At 38.1% G+C, this 23,680-nt stretch overlaps 1 protein-coding gene and 1 pseudogene across 2 annotated transcripts in view; one reads left to right on the forward strand and one right to left on the reverse strand.

Annotated features, from left to right (window-relative positions):
• Positions 1–23,680, forward strand: part of ZC3H12B (zinc finger CCCH-type containing 12B) — a 490,484-nt gene that overhangs the window by 313,724 nt on the left and 153,080 nt on the right. The gene's annotated exons all lie outside the window — the stretch shown is intronic.
• LOC129475329 (mortality factor 4-like protein 1) lies at positions 53–10,866 on the reverse strand (annotated as a pseudogene).

The raw sequence follows: 23,680 nt of genomic DNA on the forward strand, positions 1-23,680 counted from the left end.
GAAGCACAAATGATTGAGAGTGTTCAGCTGTTACAATGAATTCAACCTTTGGTATTAGGAATGAGAGCATTTTGTCATATAGGATTACCAGGTATTATAAAAGGGCATAGTGTCAAAGGAATAGAAACACCAACATTCAAAAACAGCTTTATAAACTAGGAAATAAAACACTCTATAGCATGTTTCTCTGTCGTCCATCACTGAATACACCACTAGCAACTTTGAAATTTTAAAAAGGTAAGAAAAGAAAAAACGAACTATAAGCCCTTTTATTTTCTCTGTTTAAAATCAAACAGAAAACAAACATCAATTCTGTTATACACTAACATCTTCAAAGTACATCGTTCATACAAGAGAAAGACTAACAACAAAAATATGTTTACAGAGATCCAAGCATAAGTGAGTGATAGTGCCTCTCACACAGCTTTACAGTGGTACTCAGAAGGAGCCACTTGATAATTGCTGGCACTAAACAAAGTTGCAGAATTCTTTGTCAGGTACTTTAGGAAATAAGGAAGATAATTCAGTAATAAAGCAAGGTACTTCTCATCCAGCAGTGTTTAGGCCAACATTGCTCCAATTTATACAAATAATCTCAGTAGATATGGCACTTTATACACTTGGAACATGGCTGCATCAGGGTGATCTGCAAGAATTTCAGCATACTATGCTCTCAAATTTGTAGGGTAGGTGGGTGCCCAACATTAAGTTGAAGTATTCTTTTATCCCTGGCATAACTTCATTAACAGCATAGTCATTATCTGTGTTTCCATGAGATTTCTTGTAATTTGCATAATCCTTTATAATGAAACCCACATTCTTCTTGGAAGAAAGGTAAAAGAGCTGTTGTTGCCTGGTAATTAAGTCCCAGTCATCAACAAGCCATAGTTTTAGCTCTTCAGGAATCTTTACTTTATCTTCAACTCTGTTCATAAATGTTTCCTCATTTTCTTTTTTTTAACATGTACCCCATTGTCTTTATTTGCCTTTTTTTTATTATACTTTAAGTTTTAGGGTACATGTGCACAATGTGCAGGTTTGTTACATATGTATACATGTGCCATGTTGGTGTGCTGCACCCATTAACTCGTCATTTAGCATTAGGTATATCTCCTAATGCTATCCCTCCCCCCTCCTCCCACCCCACAACAGTCCCCAGTGTCTGATCTTCCCCTTCCTGTGTCCATGTGTTCTCAGTGTTCAATTCCCACCTATGAATGAGAACATGCGGTGTTTGGTTTTTTGTCCTTGTGATAGTTTGCAGAGAATGGTGGTTTCCAGCTTCATCCATGTCCCTACAAAGGACATGAACTCATCATTTTTTATGGCTGCATAGTATTCCATGGTGTATATGTGCCACATTTTCTTAATCCAATCTATCATTGTTGGACATTTGGGTTGGTTCCAAGTCTTTGCTATTGTGAATAGTGCCGCAATAAACATACGTCTGCATGTGTCTTTATAGCAGCATGATTCATAATCCTTTGGGTATATACCCAGTAATGGGATGGCTGGGTCAAATGGCATTTCTAGTTCTAGATCCCTGAGGAATCTCCACACTGTCTTCCACAATGGTTGAACTAGTTTACGTCCCACCAACAGTGTAAAAGTGTTCCTATTTCTCCACATCCTTTCCAGCACCTGTTGTTTCCTGACTTTTTAATGATTACCATTCTAACTGGTGTGAGATGGTATCTCATTGTGGTTTTGATTTGCATGTCTTTGATGGCCATTGATGATGAGCATTTTTTCATGTGTTTTTTGTCTGCGTAAATGTTTTCTTTTGAGAAGTGTCTGTTCATATCCTTCACCCACTTTTTGATGGGGTTGTTTGTTTTCTTCTTGTAAATTTGTTTGAGTTCATTATAGATTCTGGATTTTAGCCCTTTGTCAGATGAGTAGGTTGCGAAAATTTTCTCCCATTCTGTAGGTTGCCTGTTCACTGTGATGGTGGTTTCTTTTGCTGTGCAGAAGCTCTTTAGTTTAATTAGACCCCAATTTGTCAATTTTGGCTTTTGTTGCCATTGCTTTTGGTGTTTTAGACATGACGTCCTTGCCCATGCCTATGTCCTGAATGGTATTGCCTAGGTTTTCTTCTAGGATTTTTATGGTTTTAAGTCCAACATTTAAGTCTTTAATCCATCTTGAATTAATTTTTGTATAAGGTGTAAGGAAGGGATCCAGTTTCAGCTTTCTACATATGGCTAGCCAGTTTTCCCAGCACCATTTATTAAATAGGGAATCCTTTCCCCATTTCTTGTTTTTGTCAGGTTTGTCAAAGATCAGATAGTTGTAGATATGTGGCATTTTTTCTGAGGGCTCTGTTCTGTCCCACTGGTCTATATCTCTGTTTTGGTACCAGTCCCATGCTATTTTGGTTACTGTAGCCTTGTAGTATAGTTTGAAGTCAGGTAGCGTGATGCCTCCAGCTTTGTTCTTTTGGCTTAGGATTGACTTGGCAATGCAGGCTCTTTTTTGGTTCCATATGAACTTTAAATTAGATTTTCCAATTCTGTGAAGAAAGTCATTGGTAGCTTGATGGAGATGGCATTGAATCTATAAATTACCTTGGGCAGTATGGCCATTTTCATGATATTGATTCTTGCTGTCCATGAGCATGGAATGTTCTTCCATTTGTTTGTATCCTCTTTTATTTCATTGAGCAGTGGTTTGTAGTTCTCCTTGAAGAGGTCGTTCACATCCCTTGTAAGTTGGATTCCTAGGCATTTTATTCTCTTTGAAGCAATTATGAATGGGAGTTCACTCATGATTTGGCTCTCTGTTTGTCTGTTATTGGTGTATATGAATGCTTGTGATTTTTGCACATTGATTTTCTATCCTGAGACTTTGCTGAAGTTGCTTATCAACTTAAGGAGATTTTGGGCTGAGACTATGGGGTTTTCTAGATATACAATCATGCCATCTGCAAACAGGGACAATTTGACTTCCTCTTTTCCTAGTTGAATACCCTTTATTTCCTTCTTCTGCCTGATTGCCCTGGCCAGAACTTCCAACACTATGTTGAATAGGAGTGGTGAGAGAGGGCATCCCTGTCTTGTGCCAGTTTCCAAAGGGAATGCTTCCAGTTTTTGTCCATTCAGTATGATATTTTCTGTGGGGTTGTCATAGATAGCTCTTATTATTTTGAAATACGTCCCATCAATACCTAATTTATTGAGAGTTTTTAGCATGAAGCGTTGTTGAATTTTGTCAAAGGCCTTTTCTGCATCTATTGAGATAATCATGTGGTTTTTGTCTTTGGTTCTGTTTATATGCTGGATTACATTTATTGATTTGCGTATGTTGAACCAGCCTTGCATCTCAGGGATGAAGCCCACTTGATCTATTTCTTACACCATATACAAAAATCAACTCAAAATTAATTAAAAACTTTAATATAAAACCAAAACTATAAAAATTCTCAAAGACAGCCTTGGCAATACCATTCAGGACAAAGGAATGGGAAATGATTTCATGATGAAGACACCAAAAGTGAATGCAATGAAAGCAAAAACTGAAAAATGAGATATAAGCTAAAGAGCTTCTGCACAGCAAAAGAAACTATCAACAGAGTAAACAGACAGCCTACAGAATGGGAGAAAATGTTTGCAAACTATGCATCTGACAAAGGTCTAATATCTAGAATCTATCAGAAACATAAATTTACAAGGAAAAAACAACCTCATTAAAAGTGGACAAAGGACATGAACAGACACTTTTTAAAAGAAGACATTCATGAGGTCAACAATCATATGAGGAAAAGCTCAACATCACTCATCATTAGAGAATGCAAATCAAAACCACAACGAGATACCATCTCACACCAGTCAAAATAGCTATTATTAAAAAGGCTAAAAATAACAGATGCTGGTAATATTGCAGAGAAAAAGGAGCAAGTATACTGTTGGTGATAGAGTAAATTACTTCAACCATTGTGGAAAGTGGTGTGGCATTTCCATGAAGAGCTAAAAACAGTAATACCATTCAACTTAGCAATCTCATTATTGGGTATATATCCAAAGGAATGTACGTCATCGTATCATAAAGACACATGTATGCATATGTACATTGCAGCACTATTCACAATAACAAAGACGTGGATTCAACCTAAGAGTGTATCAGTGGTAGACTGGATCAAGCAAATATGGCACATGTACACCATGGAATGCTATGCAGCCATAAAAAAGAATGAGATCATGTCATTTGCAGAAACATGTATGGAGTTGGGGGTCCATTATTTTTAGCAAGCTTACACAGAAACAGAAAACCAAATATAGCTTGTTCTCACTTATAATTTGAGCTAAATGATAACACATGGGCAAATAGACAGAAACAACAGACACTAAGGCCTACTGGAGGGTGGAGGGTGGGAGGAGGGAGAGGATTAGGAAAAATAACTAATAGGTACGAGGCTTAATACATAGGTGACAAAATAATCTGTACAACACACCCCCATGACATGAGTTTAGGTACATAAAAAATCTGCACATGTACTCTGACCTTAAAATAAAACATTTAAGTTTAAATAAAGTTTAAGCAATATAAAGAAAGACTCCACCAAAAATCTCTTAGAACTGATAAGTAGTTCTGTAAAATTTCATGATACAAAATTAATATACAAAATTTGGTAACAATTCTTTACATCAACAGTGCTCAAGCTGAGAGCCAAATCAAGAATGCATTTCTATTTACAATAGTCACACAAAAATATACCTAGGAATACATCTAATCAAAGAAGTGAATGATCCCTCCATGAAGAACTACAAAACACTGCTGAAAGAAATTATTGATGACAAAAACAAATGGAAAAACATTCCCTGTTCATGGACTGGAAAAAAATCAATATTGTTAAAATGGTCATACAACCAAAAGCAATATACAGACTCAAAACTATTCCTATCAAACTTTTAACGTCATTTTTCACAGAATAGAAAAAAATATTTTAAAATTCATATGGAACCAAAGAAGCACCCAAATTGCCAAAGCAATGCTAATCAAAAAGAACAAACCCAGAAGCACCTTGTTACCTGACTTCGAACTATACTATAAGGCTACAGTAACCAAAACAGAATGGTACTAGTAAAAAAAAAAAAAAAAATACACATAGAATAATGGAACAGAATACTTAAACCAGCAGTAAAACCACACTCCTACAACCATCTAATCTTTGACAAACTCAATAAAAGCAAGCAATGGGGGAAGGAGTCCTGTTCAATAAATTGTGCTGAAATACCTGGCTAGCAATATGCAGAAGAATGAAACTGCACCCCTATCTTTCACTATATACAAAAAGTAACTCAAGATGATTCAAAGATTTAAATATAGACCTCAAATTATAAGAGTCCTAGAAGAAAACCCCAAAATTATCATTTTTTACATTCTGTACAAAAAATTTATGACCAAGTCCTCAAAAGCAATTGTAACAAAACCAAAAATTGGCAGGTGGGTCCTAATTAAACTAGAGAGCTTTTAGACAGCAAAAGAAACTATCAACAGAGTAAACAGACAACCTACAGAATTGGAGAAAAATTTTGCAAAGTATGTATTCAATAAAGGACTAGTCTGGGTGCAGTGGCTCATGCCTGTAATTCCAGCACTTTGGGAGGCCGAGGCCAGTGGATCACGAGGTCAGGAGTTGGAGACCAGCCTGGCCAACATAGTGAAACCCTGTCTCTACCTAAAAATACAAAAATTAGCCAGGCATGGTGGCGCATGCCTGTAGTCCCAGCTTCTTGGGAAGCTGAGGCAGGAGAATCGCTTGAACCCAGGAGACAGAGTCTGTGGTGACCCAAGATCGTGCCACTGCACTCCAGCCTGGGCAACAGAGCAAGACTCTGTCTCAAAAAAAGTAAATACATAAATAAATTAATAATAAATAAAGGACTAATGTCTAGAATCTATAAGGTATTTAAACAACTCCACAGACTAAAAAAGCAAGTAACCACATTAAAAAGTGAGTAAAGGACGTGAACAGACACTTCTCAAAAGAAGACATACATGAAGCCAACAAGTATATGAATAAATACTCAACATCACTCGTCATCAGAGAAATGTAAATCAAAACTATAATGAGATACCATCTCACACCTGTTCAAATGGCTATTATGAAAATGGCAAAAAATAACAAATGTGGGAAGATTTTGGAGAAAAGGGTATGCTTATGTACTGCTGGTGAAATATAAATTAGTTCAGGCATTGCAGAAAGCAGTTTAGAGATTTCTCAAAGAACTTAGAGCTACCATTCGACCCAGCAATGTACATAGTACATCTATGTGTACATAGTAATCTATGTATAAACCCAAAGGAATATACATCACTCTGACATAAAGACACATACACGCATATGTTCACGGTCGCACTATTCTCAATAGTGAAGACATGGATTCCATCTAAATGCCCATCAACGGTGACTGGATAAAGAAAATATGGTACATGTACACCATGAAATTCTACACAGCCATTATAAAGAACGAAATTATGTCCTTTTTAGCAATGTGGATCCAGCTGGAGGCCATAATCCTCAATGAATTAATACAGGAACAGAAAACTAAATATGGCATGTTCTCATTCTCACTTATAAGAGGAAGCTAAATATTGAATACACATGAACACAAAGACGAGAGCAAGACACCAGTACCTTCTTGAAGCTGGAGCATAGGAAGAGGGTGAGAATCAAAAAACTGCCTATTGGGTACTATGCATATTACCTGGGTGATGAAATAATCTGTGCACCAAACCGCTATGACAGACAATTTACTCATGTAAAAAACCCGCACATGTATCCCCTGAAGCTGAAATAAAATTGGAAAGAATAAAGCCATACAAGAGGCAAAAAAAGAAAAAAAATGGTAAAAGCCTTCACATCACTAATCATCAGGGAAATGCAAATCAAAAACACAATGAGATACCATTTCATACCAGTCAGGAGGGCTAATATTAAAAAGTTAGAAATCAGCAGATGCTGGCAAGGCTGTGGAGAAAAGGGAATGCTTATACACTGTTGTTGTGTATGTAAATTAGCTCAGCCACTGTGGAAAGCAGTTTGGAGATTTCTAAAAGAACTCAAAACAGAACTACCATTTGACTCAGAAATCCTATTACTTGGTATATGCCCAAAGGATAGTAAATCATTCTACCAAAAAGACACATGTGCCTGTATGTTCATCAGAGCTCTATTTACAATAACAAAGACACAGAATCAACCTCGGTGCCCATCAGTAGTGGACTGGATAAAGAAAATGTGGTACATATACACCATGGACTACTATGCAGCCATAAAAAGAATACCATACCCTTTACAGCAGCATGAAAACTGGAGGCCATTATACTAAGCAAATTAACACAGAAACAGAAAATCAAATACCACATGTTCTCACGTATAAGTGGAACCTAAACATTAGGTACACATAGACATAAAGATGGGAACAATAGACACTGAGGACTGCTAGAGAAGTAAGAGTGGCAGAGGGGTTGGGGCTGACACACTACGTATTGTGTACTATGCTCACTACCTGGGTGACAGGATCTTTCGTACCCCACCTCAGTGTCATGTAACATACACATGTAAATATGTATACTTTTTGGTAACTGAATAATGACAAGGGTTTTTGTACTGCTACATAAAAAATGCATGCCTCATTTAAATAGAAATATACAGTGACCAACCTCTGACAACGTTAAGCCACAGAAACGCTCAATTTAGGTTAACCTGCATTAATAGAGAAGGTAGACAGTGGGCTGACAATGGAGAATGCAATATGATAACTTTGGCAAAAGTCATTGCTCACTACTGAGTGCTACTTCATCCACTTTCACAAAATTAATGTTTTTTAAAAACATGTAAAGTTTTTTTGCCATTACTGGTTGTCAAAATGTTTGTTTTTATTAAATCGGTCTATTCTAGGCATGGAATATTAAAATAGCAGTAAATATACTAAACTTAGATGTACCACTTCAGATTATTAAAACTTCATAGTTTTGGTTATATGATTTTTACCAAAGAGTATTCCTGAGTTTTTATCAAGTCCCTGTTAGTTTTCTTGCATGTGTTCTGTTCTTCTTTAGTTAAATTATCTTTAGAAATACACCCTTTCTAAGTTAAACAGAATTTTTAAAGTGACCCAATGCACACATTTTCTTTCCACACATCTCCCCCAGCAATTATTAATAAAAACCATATTTGTTTCCTAAAAATAAGTTTCTACCCAAACAACATTTATCAAAATTTGCCCAAACTTTCTCTATGTTGTTTTTCTATGTGGCATTCTGTGGTAAAAAAAAAACAATTCCATGTTTTTCTGACCTTCCTGGATCTAGTTTCCTTTTTGCTTCCAATTGTATCCGATGGAGTTAGAGGCTATTTAATCTGAAACACTTTGTATTTAATTTGAAAGCCTGAGCTTAAGTTTGTGAAGTTTTGTCTCCATTTCCCCTCCCTGATTTTAGTAAATGTCGAATATCCCTTATCCAAAATGCTTGGGACCAGAAGTGTTTGAGAGTTCAGAACTTCCTTTCATAATAATTCGAGTCAAGCCTTTTAACCTTTTGTCAGTAATGTGTATTGTTAAATCTTATTCTAATAGAAATGGTTACTCTATTTGTAGCTCACTTAATATTATTCTTTTTTTACTTGCTGCTTATCACTACAACAAAGAATATGTGGAAATAAGCACTGTGTACCACAGCAAATCTACTTGCGTGTCATCAGTATTAGTCTAAAATAGTAACTATTTTCTTTGGTGAGCATAGCAATTGAAGCAGAATTCATGTGCTGTATACCCTTCTTGATATTTACAAGTATAAAAGACTTTTGGAAGAGTTTATGGTAAATATGCAATAAAGTATATATCTTCGAATGTTAATAAGTTCTTTCTTACTAAAAAATGTGGGAATATTTATTACAGATGAAATAACTAATAAAGTTTGGAGTTTTTCAACTATGTCTCTATATTGTCCTAAAGTAGAACGCTAGTCAATAAAAAGTTAAAAGTATTTTTTTTAATCACAATCACTTCTAGATTTAAATATAAGGCAAGTCCTTTTTAATTTTGTAAACCATTTTGGCTTTAAATGTTTTCATTTTGTAAAATAATAAGTCTCTTCCTCAAATATTGTCTTCTTAACCACTCATATCAGCTATTTATGGTTCTGTGTGCTGGTTGGTTTCCAAACAAAAGCCCAGATCCTATATGGTTAAACAAGGTTTTGTAAGAAATTCCCAGGCAGCTAAAATATGTACTGATTTCATACTTGACATTTTATTAGTTGGATCTATAGTCATTTGAAGAAGGTTTGAATTTAAGACTTTTATTGCTCTTTTCTGATAGGTTTTGCCAGTGAAAATTAAATCCAGTGGCACTTTCTGTAGATTTAGGTGACTACTCTGTTTTTGCTAGCCTGTGTTCCTTCTTAGTAAATTAGGTTCAAGATTATTTATAAATAGTTGCAGACTGTTGGGAGTTACTTGATTCCATACTACTATCTCTAGGTTGCTTGTCCCTTCATAAATTATTTTGCCCAGTAATTTGGGTGACTGTCATATGGTTTTGGAAATAATCCAGTTATTAAGACTTGGCACAAATAAATAGCTCTTAACAAAAAATTGGAACCCAATTCGTGCTAATCCCTATACATACATTAATTGCAACACCATGGATCAAACAATCTATGGAACTGGCTAGACCCTACCTTCAAATTGGTGCAAATTGGACTGGGCACAGTAGCTCATGCCTGTAATCCCAGCACTTTGGGAGGGCTAGGTGGGTGGATCACCTGAGGTCAGGAGTTTGAGACCAGTTTGGCCAACATGGCAAAAGCCCATCTCTACTAAAAATACATAAAATTAGCCAGGCATGGTGGTGGGTGCCTGTAATCCCATCTACTTGGGAGGCTGAAACAGGAGAATTGCTTGGACCTGGGAAGTAGAGGTTGCAGTGAGCTGAGATTGTGCCATTACACTCCAGCCTTGGTGACAGTGAGACTCTGTCTCAAAAAAAAAAAAAAAAAAAAATTGGTGCAAATTGGTACAGGAGTTTCAAGTTTGGATTGGGGAATTTTCCAAAAAGGCCTAAACAATCACTATCCCTATTTGAAAGAGGAAAAAATTGAACAGCACATGAAAGAAAAAATTGATAAGTTGGACTTCATTAAATTGAGAACTACTCATCTTCCTAAAATACTGCCAAGTGAATGAAAAGACAAGCCACGCACTGGGGGAAATATTTACAAATTACATTCCTAATAAAGGACTCATATATGAAATATATAAAGAAAGAAGGAAAATAATAAAGGATAATAAGGAAAGTGATAGGAGGCTGGCAAGATGGCCGAATAGGAAAAGCTCTGGTCTGCAGCTCCCAGCAAGATAGATGCAGAAGGCAGGTGATTTCTGCATTTCCAACTGAGGCACCCGGTTCATCTCATTCGGACTGGTTGGACGGTGGGTGCAGCCACCCAAGGGAAGCCATGAGAGACTGAGCCTGAGGAACTCCAGCACAGATACTGTGCTTATCTCATGGTTTTCCCAACCTGCAAACCAGGAGATACCCTCTGGTGCCTACCCCACCAGGGCCATGGGTTTCAAGCACAAAACTGGGCGGCAATTTGGGCAGACACCGAACTAGCTGCAGGAGTTCTTTTTTTCCATACCCCAGTGGCTCCTGGAACACCAGCGAGACACAACCATTCACTCCCATGGAAAGGGATGCTGAAACCAGGGAGCCAAGTGGCCTGGCTCGGCAGGTCCCACCCCCATGGAGACCAGCAAACTAAGATCCACTGGCTTGGAATTCTCGCTGCCAGCACAGCAGCAGTCTGAGATTGACCTGGGACACCTGAGCTTGGGGAGCGGGGAGGGGAGTCCTCCATTACTGACACTTGAGTAGGCAGTTTTACGCTGACAGTGTAAACAAAGCCACTGGGAAGTTTGAAGTGGGTAGAGCCCACTGCAGCTCATCAAGGCTGCTGTGGCCAGACTGCCAGATTTTCCTTCTCTCGCCAGGGCATTTCTGAAAAAAAGGCAGCACTTCCAGTCAGGGACTTAGAGATTAAAACCCTATCTCCCTGAGACAGAGCACCTGGGGAATGGGGCAGCTGTGGGCACAGCTTCAGCAGACTTAAACGTCCCTGCCTGATGACTCTGAAGAGAGCAGCAGACCTCCCAGCACAGCGTTTGAGCTCTGCTAAGGATCAGACTGCCTCCTCAAGTGGGTCCCTGAAACCTGTGTATTCTGACTAGGAGATACCTCCCACTAGGGGCCGACAGGCACATCGTACAGGAGAGCTCTGGCTGGCATCGGGCAAGTGCCCCTCTGGGACAAAGCTTCCAGAGGAAAGATCAGGCAGCAACCTTTACTGTTCTGTAGCCTCTGCTAGTGATACCCAGGCAAACAGGGTCTGGAGTGGACCTCAAGGAAATTCCAGCAGACCTGCGGCAGAGGGGCCTAACTTTTAGAAGGAAAACTAACAAACAAACAGAAAGGAAGAGCACATCCACTCAGAGACCCCATACGAAGGTCACCAACATCAGAGACCAAAGGTAGATAAAACCACAAACATGGGGAGAAACCAGTGCAAAAAGGCTGAAAATTCCAAAAACTAGAACACCTCAAACAAATTTACAAGAAAAAAACAAACAACCCCATCAAAAAGTGGGCAAAGGATATGAACAGACAATTCTCAAAAGAAGACATTTATGCAGCCAACATACACATGAAAAAATGCTCATCATCACTGGCCATCAGAGAAATGCAAATCAAAACCACAATGAGATACCATCTCATACCAGTTTCTAACTCGATCATTAAAAAGTCAGGAAACAACAGGTGCTGGAGAGGATGTGAAGAAATAGGAACACTTTTACACTGTTGGTGGGACTGTAAACGAGTTCAACCATTATGTAAGTCAGTGTGGCGATTCCTCAGGGATCTAGAACTAGAAATACCATTTGACCCAGTGATCCCATTACTGGGTATATACCCAAAGGATTATAAATCATGCTGCTATAAAGACACATGCAGATGTATGTTTATTGTGGCACTATTCACAATAGCAAAGACTTGGAACCAACACAAATGTCCAACAATGATAGACTGGATTAAGAAAATGTGGCACATATACACCATGGAATACTATGCAGCCATAAATAAAGGATGAATTCATGTCCTTTGTAGGGACATGGATGAAGCTGGAAACCATCATTCTCAGTAAACTATCGCAAGGACCAAAAACCAAACACCACATGTTCTCACTCATAGGTGGGAATTGAAGAATGAGAACACATGGCCACAGGAAAGGGAACATCACACACCAGGGCCTGTCGTGGGGTGGGGGGAGTGGGGTGATAGCATTAGGAGAGATACCTAATGTAAATGACGAGTTAATGGGTGCAGCAAACCAACATGGCACATGTATACATATGTAACAAACCTGCACATTGTGCACATGTACCGTAGAACTTAAAGCATAATTAAAAAATAATCAAAAATAAAATTTCTAGACATAAAAAAATAAGCTGAGGAGAAATAAAATCTTTTACAGGGAAGCAAATGCTGAGCGATTTTGTCACCACCAGGCCTGCCTTACAAGATATCCTCAAGGTAACACTAAACATGGAAAGGAACAGCCAGTATCAGCCACTCCAAAAACATACCAAATTGTGAAAAACATTGACACTACAAAGAAACTGCATCAACTAATGGACAAAATAACCAGCTAGCATCATAATGACAAGATCAAATTCAAACATAACAATATTAACCTTAAATGTAAATGGGATAAATGCCCCAATTAAAAGACACAGACTGCCAAATAGGATAAAGAGTCAAGACCCATCAGTGTCCTGTATTCAGGAAACGCATTGACATGCAAAGACACACATAGGTTCAAAATAAACGGATGGAGGAATGTTTACCAAGCAAATGGCAAGCAAAACAAAACAAAACAAAAAACAAAAGCAGGAGTTGAATTCCTAATCTCTGATAAAACCAACAAAGACCAAAAGAGAAAAAGAAGAGCATTCTATAATGGTGAAGGGATCAATGCAGCGAGAAGTGCTAACTACCCTAAATATATATGCACCCAATACAGGAGCATCAAGATTCATAAAGCTAGTTCTTAAAGACCTACAAAGAGACTTAGACTACCACATCATAATAGTGGGAGACTTTAACACCCCACTGTCAATATTACACAGATCAATGAGACAGAAAATTGACAAGGATATTCAGGACTTGAACTCAGCTCTGGACCAAGTGGACCTAATAAACATCTACAGAACTCTTCACCCCAAATCAACAGAATATACAATCTTCTCAGTACCACGTCACACTTATTCTATAATTGACCACATAATTGGAAGTAAAACGCTCCTCAGCAAATGCAAAAGAATGGAAATCATAACAGTCTCTCAGACCACAGTGCAATCAAACTAGAACTCAGGATCAAGAAACTCACTCATAACCACACAACTACATGGAAACTGAACAACCTGCTCCTGAATGACTCCTGGGTAAATAACAAAATGAAGGCAGAAATAAAGATGTTCTTTGAAACCAATGAGAACGAAGACACAATGTACCAGAATCTCTCGGACATATTTAAAGAACTGTGTACAGGGAAGTTTATAGCACTAAATGCCCACCAGATAAAGCAGGGAAGATGTAAATTTGACATGCTAACATCAAAATTTAAAGAACTAAAGAAGCAACCATGAACAAATTCAAAATGTAGCAGAAGACAAGAAATAACTAAGACCAGAGCAGAACTGAAGGAGATAGAGGCACGAAAAACCCTTCAAAAAATCAGTGAATCCAGGAGCTGTTTTTTTGAAAAGATCAACAAAATAGATAGCCAGACTAATAAAAAAGAAAAGAGAGAATAATCAAATAGATCAAATAAAAAAATTATAGGCTATATCACCACTGATCCCACAGAAATACAAACTACGATCAAAGAATACTATAAACACCTCTATGCAAATGAACCAGAAAATCTAGAAGAAATCGATAAATTCCTAGACACACACACTCCCAAGTCTAAACCAAGAAGAAATTGAATTCCTGAATAAACCAATAACAAGTTCTAAAATTGAGGCACTAATTCATAGCCTACCAACCAAAAAAAAAGTCCAGGAACAACATGTGGATTCACAATGAAATTCTACCAGAGTGACAAAGAGGAGCTGTTACCATTCCTTCTGAAACTATTCCAAACAATAGAAAACGAGGGAATCCTCCCTAACTCATTTTATGAAGCCAGCATCATCCTGATACCAAAACCTGGCAGAGATGCAACAAAAAAAGAAAATTTCAGGCCAATATCCCTGATGAACATCAAGGTGAACATCCTCAATACAATACTGGCAAACCAAATCCAGCAGCATATCACAAAGCTTATCCAACGCTATCAAGTCAGCTTCATCTCTGGGATGCAAGTCTGGTTCAACATACGCAAATCAATAAATGTAATCCGTCACATAAACAGAAGCAATCATAAAAACCTCATGATTATCTCAATAGTCAAAATTCAACACCCTCTCATGGTAAAAACTCTCAATAAAGTGGGTATTAATGGAATGCATCTGAAAATAATAGGAACTATTGATGACAAACCCACAGCTAATGGGCAAAAACTGGAAGCATTCTCTTAGAAAATCAGCAAAAGACAAGGATGCTGTCTCTCACAGCTCCTATTCAACACAGTATTTGCAGGTCTGGCCAGGGCAATCAGGCAAGAAAAGGAAAAAATTGTATTGAAATAGGAAGAGAGGAAGTCAAATTGTCTCTGTTTGCAGATGACATAATTTTATATTGAGAAAACCGCATCATCTCAGCCCCAAATCTCCTTAAGCTGATAAGCAACTTCAGCAAAGTCTCATAATACAAAATCAATATGCAAAGATTACAAGCATTCCTATACACCAATAACAGACAGAGAGCCAAATCATGAGTGAACTCCCATTCACATTTGCTACTAAGAATATAAAATACATAGGAACACAACTTACAAGGCATGTGAAGGACCTCTTAAAGGATAACTATAAACCACTGCTGAAGGAAATAAGAGGGAACACAAACAAATTGAAAAACATTCCATGCTCAAGGACAGAAAGAATCAATATCGTGAAAATGGCCATACTGCCTAAAGTAATTTACAGATTCAATGCTATCTGCATCAAGCTACCACTGACTTTCTTCACGGAATTGGAAAAAAAAACTACTTTAAACTTTATATGGAACCAAAAAACAGCACGCAAAAACAAGGCAATCCTGGGCAAGAAGAAAAAAGCTGGAGGCATCATGCTACCTGACTTCAAACTATACTACAAAGCTACTGTAACCAAACAGCATGGTACTGGTACCAAAACAGATATATAGACAAATGGAACAGAACAGAGGCCTCAGAAATAATACCACACGTCTACAACAATCTGATCTTTGACAAACCTGACAAAAACAAGCAATGGGGAAATCTTTCCCTATTAAATAAAAGGTATTGGGAAAACTGGCTAGCCATATGCAGAAAACTGAAACTGGACCCCTTCCTTACACCTTATACGAAGATGAACTCGAGATGGAACAATGACTTAAAAGGCCTAGGACTGTAAAATCCTAGAAGGAAACCTGGGAAATACCATTCAGGACATAGGCATGGGCAAAGGCTTCATGTCTAAAACACCAAAAGCAATGGCAACAAAAGCCAGAATTGACAAATAGGATCTAACTAAACTAAAGAGCTTCTGCACAGAAAAAGAAACTGTCATCAGAGTGAACAGGCAACATGCACAATGGGAGAAAAAATTTGCAATCTGTCCATCTGACAAAGGGTTAATATCCAGAATCTACAAAGAACTTAAACAAATTTACAAGAAAAAACAAACAATCCCATCAAAAAGTGGGTGAAGGATATGAACAGATACTTCTCAAAAGAAGACATTTATGCAGCCAACAGACATACGAAAAAATGCTCATCATCACTGGTCATTAGAGAAATGCAAATCAAAACCACAATGAGATAGCATCTCACGCTAGTTGGAATGGCAATCATTAAAAAATTGGGAAACAAGAGATGCTGGAGAGGATGTGGAGAAATAGGAACACTTTTACACTGTCAGTGGGAATTTAAATTAGGTCAACCATTGTAGAAGACAGTGTGGTGATTCTTCAAGAATCTAGAACCAGAAGTAACATTTGACCCAGCAATCTCATTACTGGGTATGTACCCAAATGATTATAAATTATTCTACTATAAAGACACATGCATAATTATGTTTATTGTGGCACTATTCACAATAGCAAAGACTTGGAACCAACCCAGATGTCCATCAATAATAGACTGGATAAAGAAAATGTGACACATACACACCACGGAATACTATGCAGCCATAAAAAATGATGAGTTCATGTTTCTGCAGGGACATGGATGATGCTGGAAACCATCATTCTCAGCAAACTATCACAAGATTAGAAAACCAAACACCACATGTTCTCACTCATAAGTGGGAGCTGAGCAATGAGAACACATGGACATAGGGATGGGAACATCACACACCAGGGCCTGTCCAGGCAGTGGGAGGCTAGGGGAGGGGTAACATTGGAGAAATACCTAATGTAGGTGACGTGTTGATTAGTGCAGCAAACCACCATGGCATGTGTATACCTATGTAAAAAAACTGCACATTCTGCACATGTATCCCAGAACTTAAAGTATAATTTTTAAAAAAAAGAAAGAAAAAGAAAATAAGGGAAGTGATAGCCCACGGGTATAGGTTTCTTTTTGGGGGTGATAAAATCTTTTTGGAGTTAAATAGTGATAATAGTTTTACAACTCTCTATATACTAAAACTCACTAAGCTTTATACATACATATGTTTTTACTGTGCTTCACTTTCTTATGTTTCCCAGATGCTGCCTTTTTTACAAATTGAAGGTTTGTAACAATCTTGTGTTGAGCAAGTCTATTGGCACCATTTTTCCAACAATGTATGCTCACTTCATGTCTCTGTGTCACATTTTGGTTATTCTCACAGTATTTGAAACTTTTTCACTATCATTATATCTGTTATGGTGATCTGTGATAAGAGATCTTTGTTTTTGTTTTTGTTTTCTGGGATAGGGTCTCGCTCTGTTACACAGGCTGGAATGCAGTGGCATGATCATGGCTCACTGCAGCCTTGACCTCCTAGGCTCAAGTGATCCTCCCACCTCAGCCTGCCAAGTAGCTAGGACTACAGGTGTGCACCTCCACGCCCAGCTAATGTGTGTGTGTGTGTGTGTGTGTTTATGGGATTTCACCATGTTGCCCAGGCTGGTCTCAAACTCTTGAGCTCAAGCTGTCTGCCCCCCTTGGCCTCCTTCTTAGTGCTCAGATTACAGGCATGATCCACTGGTGTGGGCGATAAGTGATCTTTGATATTACAATTGCTATTGTTTGGGGATGCCATGGACTGCACCCATATACAACAGGGTACTTAATAAATGTGTGTGTTCTGAAACACACAAGAAAAACAAAAACAAAGATAACTTGCTCCACTAACCAACTGTTCCCTCATATCTCCCCCTCTTTTTGGGCATCCCTATTCTCTGAGGCAAAACAGTGTTGATATTAGGTCAATTAATAGTCCTACAATTAGTGTTCAAGTGAAAGAAAGAGTCAGTCGCATGTCTCTAACCTTAAAACAAACACTAGAAATCATTAAACTTAATGAGGAAGGCATGTTGACAACCAAGATAGCAAGGCTCTTGAACCAAACATTCAGCCAAGTTGTGAATGCAAAGGAAAGATTTGAATATAATTAAAACTGCTGGTTTTACTTCATACCCCAGTGATGCCTGGAATGCCAGTGAGACAGAACTGTTCACTCACATGGAAAGGGGTCTGAAGCCAGGGAGTCAAGTGGTCTAGCTCAGCAGATCCCATCACCACGGAGCCCAGCAAGCTAAGATCCACTGGTTTGAAATTCTCACTGTCAGCACAGCAGTCTGAAGTCGACCTGGGACACTCGAGCTCGATGTGGGGAGGGGTGTCCACCATTACTGAGGCTTGAATAGGCAGTTTTCCCCTCACAGTGTAAACAAAGTCACCGGGAAGTTCAAACTGGGCAGAGCCCACCACAGCTTGGCAAAGCCACTGTAGCCAGACTGCCTCTCTAGATTCATGAGAATATCCAGGCAGTTTGCAAAAAGGCTCAATAAGATGGTAGGATGACTGTTCAATCACTATAAGAGTGACATTTGCTTCTTGTAGGAAACTCTTCAGGATTTTGGGCAGATCCTCTACATATTCCTTGCAAATGTAAAACAGGAAATGTTGCACAAATGCTACCATAGTGCGGTGCTCCCAGAGGAGAGCTCCAAACGGCACCCACTGCCCATGAGAGTCCAGCACTGGCAGCTCGGCTATGGCAGCCACCAGGGGCTGCCCATGCTCAGGGCTGCTCAGGGCCTGGACAGGGGCAACACCACCGCTGAACTTCAACATTCTTAAAGAAAATAACTTTCCACTCAGAATTTCATACCCAGCCAAACTAGCTTCATAAGCAAAGGAGAAATAAAATCCTTTACAGACAAGCAAATGCTGAGAGATTTTGTCACCACCAGGCCTGCCTTCCAAGAGCTCCTAAAGGAAACACTAAATATGGAAAGGAAAAACTAGTACCAGCCACTGCAAAAACACACCAAATTGTAAAGGCCATAAACACTATGAAGAAACTGCATCAACTAATGTGCAAAATAACCAGCTAGCATCATAATGACAGGGTCAAATTAACACATAACAATATTAACCTTAAGTGTAAATGAGCTAAATGCCCTGATTAAAAGATAGAGTCTGGCAAATTGGATAAAAAGTCAAGACCAATTGGTGTGCAGTATTCAGGAGACCCATCTCATGTGCAAAGACACACATAGGCTCAAAATAAAGGGATGGATGAATATTAACGAAGCAAATGGACAGTAAAAAAAAAAGCAGCACTTGCAATCCTAGTCTCTGATAAAGCAGACATTAAACCAACAAAGATCAAAAAAGACAAGGGCATTACATAATGGTAAAGGGATCAATGCAGCAAAAAGAGCTAACTATCCTAAATATATATGCACCCAATACAAGAGTACCCAGATTCATGAAGCAAGTTCTTAAGATCTACAAAAAGACTTAGACTCCCACACAATAATAGTGGGAGACTTTAACAGTGCACTGTCAATATGAGACAGATCAATGAGACAGAAACTCAACAATGATAGTCAGGACTTGAACTCGGCTTTGGACCAAGCAGACCTAATAGACATCTACAGAACTCTCCACCCAAAGTCAGCAGAATATACATTCTTCTCAGCACCATATCGCACTTATTCTATAATTGACAACATCATTGGAAGTAAAACACTCCTCAGCAAATGCAAAAGAACGGAAATCATAAAAAACAGTCTCTCGGACAACAGTGCAATCAAATCAGAACTCAGGATTAAGAAACTCACTCAAAACCGCAAAACTACATGGAAACTGAACAACCTGCTCCTGAATGACAACTGGGTAAATAACGAAATTAAGGCAGAAATAAAGATGTTCTTTGAAACCAATGAGAACAAGGAGAAAACGTACCAGAATCTCTGGGGCACATTTAAAGCAGTGTGTAGAGGGAAACTTATAGCACTAAATGCCCACAACAGAAAGCAGGAAAGATCTAAAATCGACACCCTAACATCATAATTAAAAGAACTAGAAAAGCAGGAGAAAACAAATTCAAAACCTAGCAAAAGGCAAGCTTTTCAACAGATTTTCAATGTAGACAAAACAGCCCCATACTGAAAGAAGCTGCCACCTAGGACTTATATACCTAGACAGGAGAAGTCATTTCCTGGCTTTAAAACTTCAAAGGACAGGCTGACTTGTTTGTTAGGGGATAATGCAGCTGGTGAATTTAATTTGAAGCCAATGCTCATTTTCCATTTTGAAAATTCTTGTGCCCTTAAGAATTATGCTAAATCTACTCTGCTTATTCTCTATAAATGGAACAACCAAGTCCGTATAACAGCATATCTGTTTACAGCACTACAACATGGTTTATTGAATATTTTAGGCCTACTGTTGAGACCGCCTCAGAAAAAAAAAATCCTTTCAAGATATTACTTCTCATTGAAAATGCATCTAGTCATGCAAGAGCTCTGATGGAGATGTGTAAGAAGATTGATGTTGCTTTCTTTCCTACTAATATGGCATTCATCCTGCAGCCTAGAGATCAAGGAATAATATTGATTTTCAAGTCCTATTATTTAAGAAATACATTTCATAAGGCTATGGTTGCAAGAGATAATGATTCATCTGATGAATCTCGGAAAAAGTAAATTAAAAGCCTTCTGGAAGTGATTCACCATTCTCATTGCCATTAAGAACATTTGCACTTCATGGGAGTAGGTCAAAATATCAACATCAACAGGAGTTTGGAATAAGTTGATTCCAACCCCACGGATGACTTTGAGGGGTTCAAGACTTCAATGGAGAAAATAACTGCAGATTTGGTGGAAATAGCAAGAAAACTACAATTAGAAGTGGAGCCAGAAGATGTAACAGAATTGCTGCAGTCTCATGATAAAACTTTTTAATAAATGAAGAATTGCTTTTTATGTATGAGCAAAGAAAGCAGTTTCTTGGAATGAAATCTACTCCTGGTGGAGATGCTGTGAACATTGTTGAAATTACAACAAAGGATTCAGAATATTACATTAACTTATTTGATAAAGTGGTGGTGGGGTTTGATAACATAGACTTTAATTTTGAAAGAAGTACTTCTGTGGATAAAATGTTATCAACCAGAATCACATGTTGTAGAGAAATGGTATTAAAGAAAGAGTCAATGAATTTGGCAAACTTTACTGTTTCTAAATTTAAGAAATTTCCACAGCTACCTCATTCTTCAGGCGCCACCACCCTGATCTTTCAGCAGCCATAAACATCAAGGGAAGACCCTCCATCAGTAAAAAGATTACAACTCACTGAAGGTTCAGATGACTGTCTGCATTTTCAGGCAAGCAATAAAATATTTTCAAAAATATGTGCATTTTTTAGACATAATGCTATTGCACACTTAATAGACTACAATATAGTGTAAACATAACTTTTAAATGAAATAGAAAACTAAAAAATCATGTGACTCACTTTATTGTGATATTTACGTTGTTACAATATTTGCTTTCTTGTAGTGGTCTGGAACTGAATATGCAATATTTTCAAGGTATTCTTGTACTTTAACTGGATGAATTGTATGTTATATGAATTAAACTTCAATAAACCTGTCTTGTGAAAATTCAATAAGAAAACAATTTTAAACACACAAAATATTTGAATAGACACTTCACCATAAAAGAGATAGCAATAGCAAATAAATGCAGGAAAATAAGCTCATTATCATTAGCTATTAGGGGAATGCAAATTAAAGCCACAATGAGATACCAGCACTTACCTATTACAATGGCTTAAAAATGGAGCATATAAAACAATAGCAAGGATATTGAGCAATTAGAACTCCCACAAATGATGCAGGTGGAAATATAAATTGATACAACTGCTTTGGAAAACAGTTTGGCAGCTTCTTAAGTTAATCATACAACTACCATATGGATCAGTCATTTCATTCTTAGATATTTAGTCAAGGCAAATAAAAATGTATCTACACAAAGGCTTGTATACAAATAATCATAGCAACTTAATTTGTAAAACTGGAAATAACTCAAAGGTTCATCACAGTTGAATGATCAACAAATTGTGGTATATGCATTCTAGCAGGCAGAAGAAAAAATGTACTAGAGATCAGAAGACCTGTATTCCAGTTCTGGAGTTTCATGAGTTAGAATAAGTACAGTAACATTAAAATTTGTCACTGTTCTTATTTAGACAATGAAGGAAATAATATTTCCCTTTTTTATATGTTGGTTCTAAAACTCAAATGAGGTAAATATATGGAATTATTTGGTAAGCTATAATTTTATGACATTTTCTTGCTTTTTAACTTCTTGATTTTTTTCTGATTGCATCTATGAAATTATATTTTCTGAAATTTTAATTTTTCTTTCTTCAGATGTGTTATCATATTAAAGAAGGCTATAGCCTTAGAACTTTTTCTTTAAGTCCTTAGCTAATAACTGATACATTTTGACATTCTTGGAAGGTTCATTTGTGTTTGATAATTTACTTCCTGTGAAACACAGAAGGCTAGTGTAAGGGGTGACAAGAATATCATCATGACTGATTGTTGATTTTTTTAGCACATTAACAAATATTCATACTCAGTCTTTGAATTATATTTTTTAGGTTCTTGCCCCCAATAAAAGATTTTGGGCACTGAAATATCCAGTCCATTTTTTACTCTTACATGACCAAACTCGAATAATGCCTTCAAATTGGAACATATCTTTATCGTTAGAAAATATAATTACAAATAACATATGTAAGTAAGGCTCCAAAGTTCTGCAGGTTTCTTCTCTCTGGCTTACTGTTCCTCTTAAAAACACTTTTGTGTAAATGCAGTTAGCATTTAGGCTCTTTTTCATCAAATATAAAAACCCAGCCCAGCTCATGTCCCGTTTGGCAACAACCCTTAGACACTTTACTGTCCTAGACCCCAGAGGAAGGCCATCTTACTCTCAACATGCATTTTATTACCCAGCCCACTCCCAACATTAAAAAATGCTCCAAAATTTAGATTCCGTCCCTCAAACCCCACAACAGGAGTTAATTAACCTCGCCTTTAATGTGTACAATAATAGAGTAGAGGCAGCCAAGTAGCAACATATTTCTAAGTTGCAATTCCTTGCCTCCACTGCGAGACAAACCCCAGCCACATCTCCAGCACACAATAACTTCCAAACACCTGAACCACAGCAGCCAGGCATTCCTCCAGGACGGCCTACCCTAGGATCTTGCTTCAAGTGCCAGAAATCTGGCCACTGGTCCAAGAAATGCCCACAGCCCAGGATTCCTTTTGAGCCATGTCCCATCGGTGTGGGACCCCACTGGAAATCTGACTGTCCAACCCGGCAGCCACTCCCAGAGCCCCTGGAACTCTGGCCCAAGGCTCTCTGACTGACTCCTTCCCAGATCTTCTCGGCTTAGTGGCTGAAGACTGACACTGCCCAATCACCTCGAAACCCTACAGACACTTTGTGTAACTCATACAGTGGAGGATAAGTCCGTCCCCTTATTAATCAATACGGAGGCTACCCACTCCACATTACTTTCTTTTCAAAGGTCTATTTCCCTTGCCTCCATAACCGTTGTGGGTATTGACGGCCAGGCTTCTAAACCTCTTAAAATTCCCCAACTCTGATGCCAACTTGGACAATGTTTTTTTATGCACTCCTTTTAAGTTATTCCCACTTACCGAGTTCCGTTATTAGGTTGAGATATTTTAACTAAATTATCTGCTTCCCTGACTATTCCTAGGCTACAGCCACACCTCATTGCTGCCGTTTTCCCCAGTTCAAAGCCTCCTTCACATCTTCCTCTCGTATCCCGCCACCTTAACCCACAAGTATAGGACATCTCTACTCCCTCCCTGACAACCAATCACACGCCCATTACTATCCCATTAAAACCTAATCACCCTTACCCCGCTCAACACCAATATCCCATTCCATAGCACGCTTTAAAAGGATTAAAGCCTGTTATCACTCGCCTGTTACAGCATGGC

This window comes from Symphalangus syndactylus, chromosome X (assembly GCF_028878055.3).
Source record: "Symphalangus syndactylus isolate Jambi chromosome X, NHGRI_mSymSyn1-v2.1_pri, whole genome shotgun sequence".
Classification (NCBI taxonomy): Eukaryota; Metazoa; Chordata; class Mammalia; order Primates; family Hylobatidae; genus Symphalangus; species Symphalangus syndactylus.